We start from the raw sequence: 17,556 nt of genomic DNA, 5'->3' as shown, positions 1-17,556 counted from the left end.
GTTCCGGGCAATCTCCGAAACGGCTGGGTCGATTTCGACCTGACTTTCACTGAAGGGAAGCTGACATAGACGGGCATATTATAGGCTACTTTTTCAATCTTAATATTTAGTGGATGAAGTTGCGGGCAATACTAGTAAATATAACCGTTTAAATTTGTTTTATTTGCTATAATTAGATTGGACTCTGTGCGGGAATACATTACAGTAATGAGATCCGATTTAATCACGTCATTGCTGCACTGACAAATATCGGTGCTATTTCATACCGAGCTTCATTTATTTAGGGTGCTATAACTCAACGCTTTAGGTAGCTTTAGTTTAATAATTTTACTTTTATGCTTCTTTTGGCTTCTAATAGACGATAAACGATACAATCATACTAATATTATAAATGCGAAAGTTTAGATGGATGGATATTTATTAGAGTTTGTAGCCTAAAAAACGAATAAACGAATTTCGATGAAATTTGGTATGGATGTAGAGGATAGTCTGGTAGAACACGTGGGCTACTTATTTTTTTATACCACGCGGACGGAGTCGCGGGCGAAAGCTAGTTTTATATATGTCTTAAATGTTTTTGTTTGTATAATATTTGATAAATTTCTTGATTATTGTGGCAATTAAGTTGACATAATTTTTTTAGTTGTTAAAACGAACAAGTCTTGATATTTTGACTTGTAAAGAAATAATTTAGAATGCCCCTACTAATACATAATATCATGGTTTTATTTATAAATAGATTACCGGTTTTATTTTGTTTTACATGAAATAAGTGAAATCCCTGGATGAATATTCTAATCAAATACCATTTACTTAGAAGTTGCTTAAAACTTTTAATTAAAAGCTAACTTAATTCAAGTGTATTCTTGTTAGACATATAAAAACTTAAATTCCTATAGCAATTTAACTACCCAATTAAAATATTCTATCTAATTGTACAAACAACTGTTAGTCGGTTTCCCAGCTAAATTTAACTATTCGTTAGTGTTTTTGGTTCAATAACCTAATGAAATTTCCGAACTAAATGACTTCAGCTTTACTCCGCTGAAACTTAGGTGAACCTAAAACCGCAAAGATGACAGGCGGGAAGTGGGAGTAATTCCGCGTTTCGTCTGATGAATGTGGTGCCGGAGGCCCAGCTTAAGTCCCTTTTCCTTCCCACCCTTTTGTTATAAGAATAGGATGGAAAGGGAACGTGGATTTCACGGTGGAGGAGACGCATAGGAACAGGAAATATCCTCTTTATCTGCATCTCCTCCTCCGTCGATTAAGGATGCAACGCATTCGCTATATCGAATGTTTATGGGCAGCGGCCGCTACGCAATTTTGGCGGATTCTGGTAGCCGCTTGCTTGTTTGCCACTTTATGATATAAAAAAAACACTAATGAATCATTAGCTAATATATAAAATAAATAAAAACATCAGCAGCAACTTCAAACACACGTGTAGAGTGATATCAAAATCATATAAATCTCGACTTCAATTACAAACGCGTACAATTGAAAATAAAAGCGATAAATAGTAAAGCTTTTAAAGAAATCAATTAATTTCTAAATGATGTTCACCGCAGCTTGCTATTTGCTGGCAGAAGTATCAAGAGCAGTAAATCCGAACAACGTGATATATCGCACGAATCAGAACGATGCGTGATTGCTTATTGATGCAGAACTTGCACGTAATATTTACTCTGAGAGCGTATTTCTATAATTCAATTATCAGTTTATAGTAAGAACGAAGCATTAGTTCTACTGTGTTCTGATTTTAAATTAAAAACTCTGGTCGACTTTCTGATTAGATTAATAACTAATAATAACTAATTACCAACAGTTTGTGTCTCCACTGAGGCTCGAAACCTACCCTGAGTTAATGTTAACCGTAGTGTGCCGTGCTCGTAGCTCAGTGTAGGTTGGTCGACTTCACACATATCTTGTATTTCTTCGCTGTTACATGTAGGTTGTGTCACGACGTTTTCCTTTACCGTCAGTGACAGATAAAAGTACAGTCGCGGATATCTGCGGTGTTCCACTTCACGAAAAAATTGCCTTATTTATTGCAACGAGACAAACTTTGCGTCTACCTACAAATGCAATGATTGTGCAAAAGAAGGGATAGTAAAAAAAATAAACCCTGTATCACTAACCGACTTCTTTTTGGTACAATTACGTTTAATAAGCTACGTAGTATTGATTTTTGGTCCGTGTCTCGTTTAATAATGTTCAGCTTCAAAGGTAACACCGTCAGTTTCCCCGACTGTACATATAGCATTTGAAAATCGAAAAACACATTAGTACATGGTAGATTGAATCTAGACGTCTAAATTACGGTCTGGTCCGGCCAAACGCTTAATAATTACAGAGTTTGAACACATATTAAAATGTTTACAGCAGATAAAATACTCCTTTTCCATTAATGTGATACGGTTTTATAATTAACATTCTGTACCAAACAATACAGCTATCAGCAAGTTAATTGTATTTAAATTGGAAACAAATTACATCACCAATGATTCACTATGGAAATTGCTTTATAGAATTTTAAATGAGCGGGATGCGCTTCCTCGCTTTTACAGATTACAAAAAAATGCTCTTCGATACATCAGTTAGGGTTTACATGTATGTCGGTGTAACAAGCAACTTAATGAAATAACATTCGCGTAATATAAAAACAGTCCTTCAATCTTTAATGAAAACTGCACAAGATACACCAATTGACTTTTTGCGTACAACCGAAGCGCATCGCCCGACCGTCCACTGACAAATGACAATATCTATTCAAAACAATTTCAAAGCCAGTACTCAAAATTATTATTATATTTCATTGTAGCTTTAATAGTTCAAAAATTACTAATAGTTTCGCGCCAATATGTCGACGTTAGATGTCTCAATTAAATGGGAATGTGTAATTAAAGGACAGTTGATTTAGATCAGTTCTCTTTTTTTAATTCCTTAATAGCGATTTAAAAAGAGCGTCGGTGATTAAGGGGTTAAGCACTTGACTTGTGATCTGCATGTTGTAGATTCCTATCCATGTACCAATGTGATTTTCAATTCGAATTCCATATATAAGCGTGATGCAATCTACACATATTTAATTCAAAGATATGAGTGTATTTTTGTTGAAAAAAATAGCAAATTTTATTGTCCATAGTATATTTTTATAATCATTTTATGTATAGGTTTCCTCGGAATATCAATATAAATGTAGATTGCATTTCTTACTTATACGAGTTGTTTTACGTCACGAAATGTTATTAGATCCATCCCATCGGATACGGTAGCACTAGACAGCTGTTGAGACGTTTTGAGCCGAGTTGGATTCCCACAAGGGACATGTGTTCCGCTTGTAACGTGTGACGCTTCGTAACAGCTTGCTCGATACAGTTTTACACAACTGTCATTTAGGTGTGACTAAACGAAATATTTATTATTGGAATTTCAACGTTTTCTCAGTGTTATAATAATTATTCAGTTATAGTTATGAATATTTTTTTTATCTATTACTACTGTGTGATTTTCTTTGAACTTCCATTTACAGAAACTAAATGTCCAGTGTAAACTTTTTACATGTCAATTTTTTACTAATGTACAGTATAAAAAGATTTCCTTTTAGTTAACATAACAATGTTATACCAACAGGTAATATCCGCATTTTGTTTAGAACATCAAATATAAAAGCTTTTGCTGTACAGAACCCTGGTTAAAAATGCAGAAAAAAACAGCATTGCCTTGGTTATGACGGTCGAATTCTATAAATTAGGAACAAAATTTGGAGATTTTTATTTTATATTTGTCTAATAAACTATATTTATTTTTAAGACAACCTTAGTTTATACATTTGCTGGTTTACTTAAGTTAATGTAAATTTGTTTATTTCGATCACAAGAAACCTTTCTATCGTTATTGGCACGCTAAATCGAGGGAATTGGGCGACCCGTCTATTTATGCAAAGCAGGGTAAGACACCTTTTGACCCCTTGTTCCGAGGTGGACCGTGAATTCTTGTTATATTGTGACTATCTTTAGTGATTTAAGTTACTTTGTGAAGGGACACTGGTTAAATATACGTTAAACGTCTTTCGATAGCTTAGCGATATTAAAACAAGGTCATTCTTCTATCCTAACTTAATTTAATAGAAATGTCATTGGCTTTTAAACATTTCCTGCTTTAAAAATATTGAACACTGGCTGTTCCCGTGCGACTTCAAAATATAAAAACTTTATTGTTTACATGTGTCAAATTATCAATTGCAAATGTCAAAATGATATGACGGTGACAAACCATGGCAACCTTGCTTCCTTGATGTTGGCAGCAACTTATGGTCTCTTTCCCACATTAGGGTTTTTATTTAAAATGTTTTCCCCCTAAGTTTAATAGCGTGAAAATATATAGCCTAAAGCGTGGCGTAAGTGTAGGACTTTTTATTAAAAAAAGAATGATTCAAAAATATGCTGTAATTGCTGACATCTTAGGCAACAAGGAAGTGTGTGTTTACACTTTATTATATTAGTGTAGAAGTATAGATTCAGTACATGTAATGTATCTTACTTCTTTTATTATAAATGCAAATGCTTTGATGGAATAGATGGTAGTTTGTTAGAGTTTGTCTACACTGCTGAACGGATCTCGATGAAATTTGGCACAAATGTAGAGTGTGTGTTTACGCTTTATTATATTAGTATAGGAAATGTATGGCAATTGGGACATGGCAGGAAATGTGTGGTTTATCTTTTTTTTTAACTTGTCACCGCGACAATGTCAGGGCAGTACTAATAAATAATCAAGTTACTTCATCACACATTTGCCACCTTCCAGTAAAAGCCCCGTCCATATCGTTACCCTTACAATACCCTTTCGGAGATTACGGAAATTTCAGAGATGTTCTGTTCTACATAAATAAATAAATAAATAAAATCTGAACTGCACTGCACTGTCAGTGAATTTAACTTACTAAAATACTGAACACTTATTTCTTCAATAGAATAGAGTACTTGTAAACCGTCGCTACTTATCCATTCAATGGAGTCTTTACTTTAATCTTTTTCTGCACATTCTTGTACCAGAGATGGAAAACATTTTTTTTGAAAAACACTAGTATTTTTAAGTTACTTAGCTTGTGCTTGCTTGTGCTTAAGTTGTTCAAAATTAATGTAGTCAATAATTAATTCGTTTGTTTCTTTAAAAAATAGAGACATGTTTTATTACAAGTATTCGTCAGTGGAATTTGAGGTTAACGATATGAATCACTAACAAGGAATATTTGAAACAATCACACTATATGCTTGTGTTTAGTAAAGGTGTTGCAAGATGTACAAAACGGTATATTGTAATCTCAATTCGACGGATCGGAGTCGTAGTAACATTGTCGAAATTCCTGCTCACCAATACTTCCCGGCCACTGCACTGCAGACTTGATTTACGATATTCGGATGTTACGAATATTTCAGTAAAATGTTCAATCTCCATCTTATTCTCTTTCTTATCTTAGAAATTTTATAAATGTAAAAATATAGATGGATGGATGGATGTTTGTTAGAGTTTGTAGGATAAACAGCTGAACGGATCTCGATGAAATTTGTCATAGATATAGAACATAGTCTAGAAGAATACATAGGTTGCTCTTTTTCTGTTTTCTTTTTAAATTCTGCACGGACGGAGTCACGGGCAAAAGGTAGTCATACTAATATTATAAATACGAAAGTTTAGTCGGATTCCTATTTGTCGGTGTATATCGGAATAGATGTAGAGATTAATCTGGAAAAACACATAGACTACATACTTTTGTTTTTGCAATCAAAGTCGCAGGCAAAGGTTTGTATTAAAAAATGGTTCATTTATTCAATTTATTTCACAAAATTGCTTTGAATTCCAAGAAATAATTTCGTGGCTTTTTTTAAAACAAATGAAGGTCGATACCGTTAGAGGAGACAGAGTCAGAATAGAGTATCTCATATCTTAATAAAACTTTAGTAAAAATATAGAATAGTTTGTATTTGATGATTTCCGTGGTTTGTGGAAAACTATATTCTGTTAGACAAACTATATGAAGCTACTGATTTCCCTGAGGATAAAGAATGTATGTCTCACAACAATAATAATTGTTTGTCTACGAATAAATGTATACTCATTTGACTCATAAAATAACTCTAATTTAGTCAAATATTTTGCTTACGTAAATAGACAACTAGAAATATACTATTCGTATCAAAATAACTACAAATAATGTTTCTTTAAATTTGAAAAAAAAAACGTATGTTCTATAAAAGTAATTGTCATTTACATTTCAATATAGAATATTCTACAAATTTCCACATCATTCTAACGAGCGCTTTTTTATCGCTGGGCGTTTGCGGTTTTTTAACGCTTTTACGAACATTCTATAACTTTCCTTCATTCGCTTATCGCTCAAAACGTTATACTGTGCGATAAAAATCAGCGCCGTTTAATCAGATACACATGGAAATGCAATTATTGATTTATTTCAATGGTTTTTAAGTCGCGTTATAACAACGCACGTGCAAACGAGGACTTAATGGAATACTAAACGCTCGCATGCTCGCCTCGGCGGATGCACTGCGCGCACCCAGATTCTATGTAACACAATTTACCTTAACACCTCAAATATCCCAGCAGCATATGTCGCGTTTTCATTGTTGAAGTGCATAGCGTTTAAATAATAGATTTAAATAGAAATAAGAAATATCTCCTATGTTAAATTCTACTATTCTTCACAATACAACTTCGTTATTTAAAAAAAAAAAACTTAAGTTACAATCTAATTAATAAAGAAAAAAATCATGACATATTACGCTTTGAGAAAAGTAATTTCGTATCCATTGCTTCTTTTGTATCAGTATACTACACGAAGTATTCAATACGAGCTTCAATGTACAACGGAACGAAATCGTCTACGGTTTTACCGCTTTGTAATAGATGACTGGGATACAAGATAGTCTCCAGTACAGCTCAAGCTTTCGGTTTGAACGGTTGTCGGTTAAATAAAAACATTTTTTTCATATAACTTTCAACACTGTAATACGCGAAAAAAACATTGTCTGAAATAAGTAGTGATGAAATGTGATTTTTAATAGAAAAATCACGGTTTATAAAAATGATTTTATTCAACAAAATGTGTAATTTAGTGATGTTTATAAACTTTTAAATGAATCATTTTAAACACCATTTAAATGTTATGTTCGGGAATTTTTAAATTCAGTGCTGGGAAGTAAGGTAAAGTAATTTATATTAAATGTTCATTAAATTTGAACTAAATGTTAGTAGAGTTTAGGTTTTATTTTTAGTCTAGAAATCTAGATTTACTATTTAAATCTTACTAATATTATAAATGCGAAAGTTTTGATGGATGGATGTTTGTTAGAGTTTGTAGCCTAAACGGCTGAACGGATCACGATGAAGTTTGGCATATATGTAGAGTCGGGAAGGACACATAGGCTACTTACTGTTGTATTTTTTAATTCCACGCGGACAGAGTCGTGGGCGAAAACTAGTGTTTAATAAGTAACAATTATCAATTTTTACGATTATGTGTAAATTATTTTCACCGTAAAACTACCATACATTAAAGGTCACTAAGTGACCAATTAACGTTTCTGACGGCAGATAGTGCATTGAAATCCATTAAATTGTTATTTACCCGACGTATATATCTTAATTAGACTTGCTTACTGTCAAAGCATTAGAAGCATATGGTTATTTGTGAACTGAAGCGTTTTTTCCATGATGTGTTTGTATTTCCGTTAACTTTATATTATTTTAATGTTTGTTATCTATGTGTTAAGCATTGTAAGAGCGATCACACAAAACTAAAATATCGCACAACAGTTGTTAGATTGTCGATTGTTTCGAAGCAAATTCAACTGTTTAGTTGCACAACTAAAAATCGAGTACCTCCACATAAGCTTGTAGGAATCAAAGCGAGACTAAACAATTGTGTAATAGTTTTGATTCAGGTGTACGGACATTATTGAACTTTGGTAGAGTATTTAAGAATCTCTTAAATTATGTAAGTTTGTTTTTTTGTTAATCAATATGACATTCGATTCAATGTCAAAATAAAATGTGTAGTCTATACTTATATTACAATAGGAAATAACTCAAAAAGTACTGGACCGATTTAAAAAATTCTTTCACCAGTAACTAACTCGTTATCAATGAGAATACACGCTATGTTTAGTACTGTATTTTTAATTTCGTAGACAAAACCGCGAACTACAGCTAGTTTACATAATCCTAGTTTTTTGCCCGTTTCACTTTTTAATGATTTATTATTTCAAATTATGGAATACAATCTGCTACTCTCGGCACTACTTTAATGTTGGATGGGTGATCGTTTATCTAAATCGGCTCAGATTTGCAACTCGGACGTCACTTTGTAACAAAGTTTGCGAAATCCCAGAAGTGTACGGGCTCGTGTTAAATCCTTTGATAAAGTTTTCACGTCGAACCGTTGTTTAAGATATTCCCAGGATGTTTTAACTGCAACATGAGTGCAATTATTTGAAGAAAGACAAAGACTTATTAAAAAGTTAAAAAAGATTTCAATCTTTACTTCTATATCTATACTAATTTTATAAAGACGAAATATTTGTATTTTTGTATATATTGAAATAACTCAAAAACTAATGGACCGATTTTAAAAATTCTTTTAACATTAAAAAGCTACATTATCAGTGAGTAACATAGGCTATGTTTTTATTTTTTTTATTTCCATGCGGATGAAGTCGTGGGTAATAAAGATGAAGATATTTTAAAACATGAAGAAAAAAAAATATGTTACCCTAAAGTAACTTAACTGATCATATTTATGATATTTCTACTTCAGAAATAACCGCAATAGAAATTAATCACATTATTTTCGTACCGTTTTTTAGGCAGCGATAACTGAATTTTATAAATGTCATAAATGCGAAAGTTTAGTTGGATAGATGAATGTTTGTTAGTATGTAGCCTAAACTACTGAACGGATTACGATGTGATTTGGCATAGTTGTAGAGGATAGTTTGAAAGAACACACAGGCTACTTCATTTTGTTTAATTCCACGCGGACGGAGAAATGGGCGAAAGCTAGTATACTCTAAACAAGAGATGTATATCAGAGTTGTATGAAATAAAACTATCAAATATATATTCGTAAGACACGGGTTTTTTACCAGGATTGGGTTGTTTTAACTCTCGATATTTCGGGTCAGTTACATGCACCAAGTTTACGGGAAACTGAAGTAATGCGATAACAACTTACATTTACACACTGTCATAGTTAGTTATAATTAAAATACTAATTGGAATTCAGCGAAATCTCACGTCAATAACAATCGAAATCAACGGTCTAACAATGTACAGTAGGCAAATGATTGTTAACAAACCGCTAAAGTGGGCGCGAATCCCTCAAATTGTGAGGGTCTTTGATTTGATCTTTGAAGTTGCCATTATTATTGAATATTATTGCCCTGGTCATTATTGCTACATTAAATTTAGTCTTGCTACTTGCTACCATATTCAGAGTTAATAGGTAAGAGGGTTTTTGTATTGTAGTTTGATTGGATAGGATACGAAATGAGTATATTAGAGGAAGTTTGAGAGTAGCCCCAGTAGTAGAGGAAGTAAGGAGTAAAAGATTAGCATTGTATGGGCATGTTGTGAGAAGGGATGAGTCGCATGTTACAAGGAGAACGTTAGTTATGAGTGTGGAAGGGTACATCGGTAGAGGTAGACCTAGAAAGAGATGAAAGGATTGCGTAAAAGGTGACAGGATAAAAAAGGGAGTGATGACTGAGATGACGGATGATAGAGTACTTTGGAGGACGAATCCCGGTGCGCCGAACTTACGGGAGTAGGATAAGGCAGGGGAGATGATGAATCAATAATCTGAATATTGAAAATATTCCTGACCGCTACAGTGATTCTTAATTTATCTCGAACTGAAAGTCGATAGAACTTCGACTTAAACTGAGATGACAAAAACCTGTTGCGACGACCTTACGAAAATAACAAGATTGTAAGTACCGCAGTTTATTGCACATTTTATGCATTCGGAATCATCTTGGACTATACGACTATTATTTCGACGACTTTTAATTTCGATTTTGTTGTATTTCATTAAAATGAGATCGATAAAGTAAATATACATTCATATTTTCCCTTGTGTTAACATTGTCAAGGAAATTATCTATATAGGTTTATTACTGTTTTCTAAGCAAACATAAGAATATCGTACATTTTCTTTCATCTGTCTAGATAAATAAGTATTTCTTTCATTGATAATTATGATATATCGTTATCGGCCGATCTTCATTGACGATTACATCTGTTGGCGGTGCGTAGATATAAATGTGGATCAAAATAGGAATTATTACAAATAAAATAACATTAAATAACATTAACATGAAAAACTGAACTGGATATATTTGCTAGATACTCGTATTAAATATTTTCATTCTTAGAGTCTGAACATTTAAGTTTCTTCCATTACCTCAAAACTTCACTGCATTATTACTTACATTATTCATATTGCTATTTCTTACATTCTATTAGCTTTAGCCCGTGACTCCGTCCGCATTGAAATAAAAAAAAAAGTGAGTAGCCTAAGTGTTTTTTCCGACTATGCTCTACATCTATGCCAAATTTCATCCAGATCCGTTCAGCCGCTTAGGCTCTAACAAACATCCATCTAAAGTTTCGCATTTATAATATTAGCATAATAGGATATGAGGATATGATGAAATAGAGGTCACAATATTTTTTATTACAAATATCATAGCTGAAATTCAATATGTTAAGATTACTATAACATTTACCTAATTTCTCGTTGTCACTTATTAAAAGTAACAGTGAAATAGAACGCTTACGTAAATTGTCACAAGTATAACGATAATATTTATATCATGGAACAAACATTCACCTTTCAAAGGCAAAGGACGTCGCGAGCGCTGTTTGTGAACATTTAAGATAGATTGACTCGTCTGAAAGTCAGCGTCGTACTGTTTTAATCTTTTCATAAAATTGAAAAAGCGAGCGCAGCTGCAATGAAGTTTCCACGGCAATGATATTTTTTAAAGATTCCATTTTGTTATTGACAAGTTTTTGCTCACGAAATCGTTCGCGAGAAATTAAAAAAATCTAGTAACGACTATAGGCCATCGAATTATTTTTAGAATAGGTTTCGATAACTTTCGAGGTTATTTAATGCAAATTAATAATCAAATCTCTCGCCTTTATAATATTAATACAGATAAATATTTCCTTCGATTTGAAATTAACACATCTATACTAATATTACAAAGAGTGTCTTCTTTGTTGTTTGATTGTAATGAATAGGCTCAAAAACTACTTTGTAGATTTTAAAAATTCTTTCACCGTTAGAAAGGCAATTTATCTGTAAATAACATAGACTATATGTTTTCATATATTTTCATTTTTAAATTTCACGCTGCCGAAGTCGCCGGCAAAAGCTACTTTTATATAAAACACATCCAAACGATAAAAAAACTGGGGGAACATCTTTCGAACGGATGAACGGATCTGGATGAAATTTGGAACAGATAGATTACAATCTCGACTAACACGTAGGCTACTAATTAAGGTTTTTTTTATTGAAGGGAGACGCTGGTTACAGCTAGCATATTGTAAACTGGGACAGATTTGTAGTAGTTAATGTAGTAGGGATAATAAAAACAATTGTAAAACACCATACCTTTAAAAATGTTCTACATTTCATTGATCAAAGGTCATTTATCATTTTGTTACGAGACTTTCTGGTATTTCCTTAATCGTGCTTAACGACGCTCTTGGGATAAGATGACATCGTAGATTTGCGCCTTCAACACAACGAATAAGCCGCAAATTTCCTCTGTTATAAATCTTTGATGACCCAAAGGAATTCTACTAATTTGTGTTTAAACAAAATTTCACTGCGTTGTTGTTTACAAGACAATCTTAAAATAAATCTTTAAATATCATAAAGTAGCTTGATTGAAATAAAATTACGTAGTATAAAGATATAACAAGAAAAATATAAGTAAACTAAGAGCGGACGCACACCTTTGATTAAACTATCGGAAAAGAGTTGTGCGATTGTCGATTGTTTCGTAGCCAATTCAACTTTTTAATTGCACAACTAAAATCGAGTAGTGTACCTCCGTATAAATTCATAGGAATTAAAGTGCGACTAAACAGTTGTGCGACAGCTTAGTCAAATATGTGCGCGCGCTATAAGAGAAGATGACATTATACGAATGATAAACACTTTCCTTACAAGAAATCATAACCTTAAAACACAATGAAACATTTCCAACAATAACGAAAGCAGACATGATCGATAGGTTTTCGAATTCCATTTGTCTTCATTAAAATTATGAGATATTACAGCAAAGGTCGGTAAAAGTCATTGCTTTCTGGGAATACATTTATTAAATTACAATAAAATTTTGATGGATTTATTTCATCAGAAATATACTAAACACAACGAACATAGAAGAAACACGACTCCATCATATATCAATTTTAAGCATTTAGTATTCCACCAATTTTGGTGTTATTTCTTGTGATCATCATCATCATCATTAGGTCTATAAGTTCCCACTGAGGGGATGAGAGTCTACCCCAGGAGTGACTAAGCCCTAGTCGACCACGCTAGCTCAGTACTGATTGGTTGACTTCACACATATCTTTGAATTTCTTCGCAGATATGTGCAGGCATCACGATGGTAACCTACACCGTAAGAAATTCAGGTGAATCTATACTATTATAATAAAGCGTAAACACACACTTCTTTGTTGCCTAAGATGTCAGCAATTACAGCATATTTTTTTATAATTCTTTTTTAATAAAAAGCCCTACACTTACGTCACGCTTTAGGCTGTATGTTTTCACGCCATTAAACTTAGGGGGTAAATATTTTGGATAAAAACCCTAATGTGGGAAAGAGACCATAAGTTGCTGCCAACATCAAGGAAGCAACACTGTCAAGGTTTGCCATGTCATGTCGTTTTGACATTTGCTATTGAACACTAAAAGAATAAAATGAAATGTTTACAATTTTATGCGGATAGCCGCACGGGAACAGCTAGTTATTGATATATGAATTTCGAAAATCAAAAAACAAACTGGTATATCTGATTCGAACCCAAGATTTGTATATAAGTGAAGTGCTTAACTCCTAAGCTACTGAGGCTTTTGCCGTCAATGTAACGTAATTCACTTTTAATTATTTACTTTGCTAAAATACTTCGATGAAACAGGGCGAGTGGTGTCTTAACTTGCAGTGTAAAAGTGTTACATTAAAAAGTTTAGGTATTGTTAGTTTAAATATCTGAGGTGAATTTAGTGAGAGGTATTGAATTTCGACGACATTTGAATTGAATTGTTTCCGCATCCCCACGCGACACTAGACATACCGGATAACGAGATCGGTCCAAGCCGTCGTCTCTACGCTTTCAGAAAAACCGGTTTATATTTAAAAATCATATAATTTCGTTAAAAACTTTTTCAACTTTCATGTATTTCAAATTTTTTTCTGTATAACCCACTTTTTCCAGTGTACCATTTATACGAAATATTTTATAAATTATATCTAAAAGTCGGTCATATGTTACCGCTTTGAACTACTCAGATTGAGGACATCTACCTTTAAATGTGTAGTTCTGAATTCGTTTTCTTCTCTTTTAAACCGAACTCTAGTGCTTTTTGCGTATACTCTTTTAGATAAATTTAAGTCCAATTATAATAAGACTATACCTTTTTTAATCTATGCTAGTATTATTAAGAGGAAAGATTTGTATTTTTGTATGTATTGAAACTCAAAAACTACTGGGCCTATTTCAAAAATCCTTCCACCATTAGAAAGCTGCGTTATCACTGAGTAACATAAGCTATAGTTTTCATTTTTTTTAAATTTCACGCGGGTGAAGTCACGAGCAACAGCTAGTTTAATATAGTAATGCATTTCCATTGTCATTTATTATTACTTTGCACGTCTACTCTATTTATTATTAAGTTCTGTCTTCTATTTTTATACGCCATAAGGAGTTATGAAAAGTAAAGTAGAAAATTTTAAAATACATTTCAACTCTCTTGGAAAAAGGAATTAAAGTGAATATAAATGTTTTTCCGTGTTTCTTTGCGGCAGCGCCGATACCGATGGGAGAGAAAGTTCATAAAAGTATTACGTTAAGTTCAGGTAAAATAAAAGTGTAGAGATAATCTATACCCATACTAATATAAAGAGGAACGATTTGTATTTTTGTATGTATTGAAATAACTCGAAAACTACTCGGCCGATTATAAAATTTTTTTCACCATCAGAAAGGTAATTTATCTGTGAGTAACATAGGCTATATTTGATCATTACTAGTGTTCAGAAACTATTAATAAACATCATATTTCTGGACCACGGCATTAAAAATCATATTTAATAAACTGTACAAAATAATTAAAAACGTTTTAAAGCTAGTCTGTGTTATTACACGAACAAATTAAAAAAAATCTCATAGAAACTACTAAACCTTTAGCTAGCCATAAAACGGAGTCCATACATTTTTAGATGCAGACCATCATTGCAGTGAATTAATGGCGTCGGAACTTTTACGTTTATGACAATGAGTTCAGTTTTAATACTTTGCGCGGTGTAATAAAAGCGAAATTCCTCGGTCGAGGTCAGGCGGGACGCGTCGTATCACAGCGGGCCATACGACGAGTATTACAAAAGCAACCCCTATACAATAGCATCGTTTTTGAATGCTAAGTTTCGAAATTACATACAACTATTCTGAATAATAGAAAAATTCATGTCCCATTGTAATATCAAAAGAAATATTCTAGATTTCGGGAAGATGTATTTGCGTTGCTGATTACGAAAATCGGATTTAAAAATTTTTGTCTGTCTGTCTAAGCCGCGTTTGATCCGGGTAATCTCCGAAACGGCTAGGCCGATTTTGACCGGACTTTCACTGGAGGGTAGCTGACATAGACGGGCATACTATAGGCTTTTTTTTAAATTCCGCGCTGTCAAAATGGCGACCGGACCGCTATTTCTGGAATGGGTGGACTGATTTAGACTGGACGTTGACTGGAAGGTAGCTGGTAAAAAGTGAACGCACGCGGGAATGTTATAGACAACCAATTTTTTTTTTAATTCTACGTTAACAAAGTTTGCGGACGATAGCTAGTCTATGATAAAATTAAATTTCAATATTATATGCATACAATACTAAACGCTTGAATCCAATTTTAGGTTATCAAAAACTGCGATTTTATTTGTAATTCACTCGAGAATTTTTTTTATATAATATAAGATGGCAAACAAGCAAGCGGCCTGAATCCATTGAAAACGAAAGAGACCACTGCCCCTAAACATCCGCAATTGCAGATGCGTTGCCTACCTTTAATTGACGGAGGAGGAGACGCACATAAAGAGGAAATTTTCACTTCCTATGCGTCTCCTCCACCGTCAAATCCACTTTTCCTTTCCATCCCTTCCTCTTAAGAAAAGGGTGGAAAGGGAAAGGGATTAAAATTAGGCCTCCGGAATATATCACATCTTATTAATATTATAAATGCAAAACTTTAGATGCATGGATGGATGTTTGTTAGAGTTTGTAGTTTAAACTGTGGAACGGATCTCGATTAAATTTAGCAAAGATGTAGAGCATAGTCAAGAAGAACACATAGGCTTTTATTTAGAATTCTGAACAACAGTTGCGGGCCAAAGCTAGTTAGAACATAAACTTGATTGAAAATAAAATAATCTGTATTTTATTTTAACAAAGATTATTTACGACGCAGCCCTAAAACAAAAGAATACTTCATAATCTTAAATACACAATTAAACCTTATTGAGATAGGATGAAATAAAGCCATTGATTATCTAAGTCTCTGAGTTAGGGAGTACCGGGTTACTTTCAGGAAAATTGAATTCCGATTGAACGGACAGAGTTCGTATCGTTAATAGAAAAAAAATCATGAAAGACCGAAATAAAATCAACATTGGAAATAAATGATGACGAGAAGTGGATCCCGAAGATTGTTTTTATTAAGTATTTGAAAGATATCTAAACGAGAGAAAAAAATTTCATTATCAAATACTCAAGAGAAGAATTGTTTGCACGACTTAGGAATGTTTTAAAAGAATATTAAAGCGGTTCTAATAATTTTTGTTTTAAAGATAAAGCATCATATAAAACTAAAACAATTCAACATTCATTGGTAAACAATTGTATACTTTAGCTCGCGATTCCGTCCTAGTGGGATTGAAAAAATAAATAAAAAAGTAACCTTCTTTCAGACTATGCTCTACATTTGTGCCAAATTTCATCGAGATCCATTCAGCAGTGTAGACAAACTCTAAGAAACTATCATCTATCCATCAAAACATTTGCATTTATAATAAAATAAGTAAGATACATTACATGTACTGAATCTATACTTCTATACTATTAAAATAAAGCGTAAACACACACTTTGTTACCTAAGATGTCAGTAATTACGACATACTTTTGTATAATTCTTTTTTTAATAAAAAGCCCTACACTTACGTCACGCTTTAGGCTATATATTTTCACGCCATTAAACTTAGGGGGTAAATATTTTGGATAAAAACCCTAATGTGGGAAAGAGACCATAAGTTGCTGCCAACATCTAGGAAACAAGATTGTCAAGGTTTGTCATGTCATGTCAGTTTGACATTTGCTATTGATAATTTGACAAATATAAACAATAAAATAAAAGATGAAGCCGCAAGGGAACAGCTAGTTGCCCCATAAAGTATAGTTTACTTAAACACGTGTTTAACTCTGACCACCGCTACTTGATATTGTGGACAAAATAGAGAATTTAAGTTTCACCATGAGTAATTATCACCTCACCGATTGACATTTTAGTAAAATATTTTTTATTGGTCAAGATTGAATTTCGCATTATGCAAAATGGTTGATTAGCTATGATTCGTCAAAAATCCGCACCGGGCGCTATAGTAATTAAAAAGTGTTGGCGTAGGTTTAAGCTAAACCACATTTGTGACAATATATAGTAAGTTCTATTGTTTTGTATTTTTTTACCAAGAGTTTGCAAGTTTAAATAATGTTTTTTCACAAGTCTTCCAACTGTATAAACTCATGGTAATCAAATAAAACATATTTGAACGAGTTGTGACTACAATATATCAAAGGCAGATGTCATCTTCCGGTCGTTAGTTGAAAAGGGTCGCCTTGATCGTTATCGTTCTCAAGTTATTGTGTTTGTTTGTCAGTTGTCACTTTTATAAAGACACTTTTAACAAACACTATTGTTTTTGTTTAGTTTACCAGTTGTTTTGAAATGTACTAACAAACCGTACTTCTTATTAATATTATAAATGTAAAAGTTTTGATGAATAGTTGTTTGTGAGAGATTTATAACTTAAACTGCTAAATGAATCTTGATAAAATTTGGCTTTATATGTCGCAATCAGAAGAAGAAATCAATTTGAATTTAAGTCATAATTAAAACACGAGCGCCGCCAAGCGACTTTCGTGCGAACTTAGATGATTTTGAAAATAGGGATTGTT

The 17,556-nt window shown here is 32.9% G+C and overlaps 1 protein-coding gene across 1 annotated transcript in view; it reads left to right on the top strand.

The window, feature by feature from the left end:
• The first annotated feature begins 7,190 nt into the window (after positions 1 to 7,190).
• The window catches only part of LOC106104152, a 27,601-nt gene continuing 17,235 nt past the window's right edge, over positions 7,191 to 17,556 (top strand). The window contains exon 1 of the mRNA XM_013284105.1: positions 7,191 to 7,227. The gene's annotated coding sequence lies outside the window, so the exon portion shown is untranslated. The remainder of the gene's footprint in view (positions 7,228 to 17,556) is intronic.

The sequence above is a fragment of the Papilio polytes genome, unplaced genomic scaffold (genome assembly GCF_000836215.1).
Source record: "Papilio polytes unplaced genomic scaffold, Ppol_1.0 DF823691.1, whole genome shotgun sequence".
NCBI classification, from domain to species: domain Eukaryota; kingdom Metazoa; phylum Arthropoda; class Insecta; order Lepidoptera; family Papilionidae; genus Papilio; species Papilio polytes.
The sequence above is the reverse complement of the archived record's forward strand: the minus strand, read 5'-3'. Positions and strand labels throughout refer to the sequence as shown.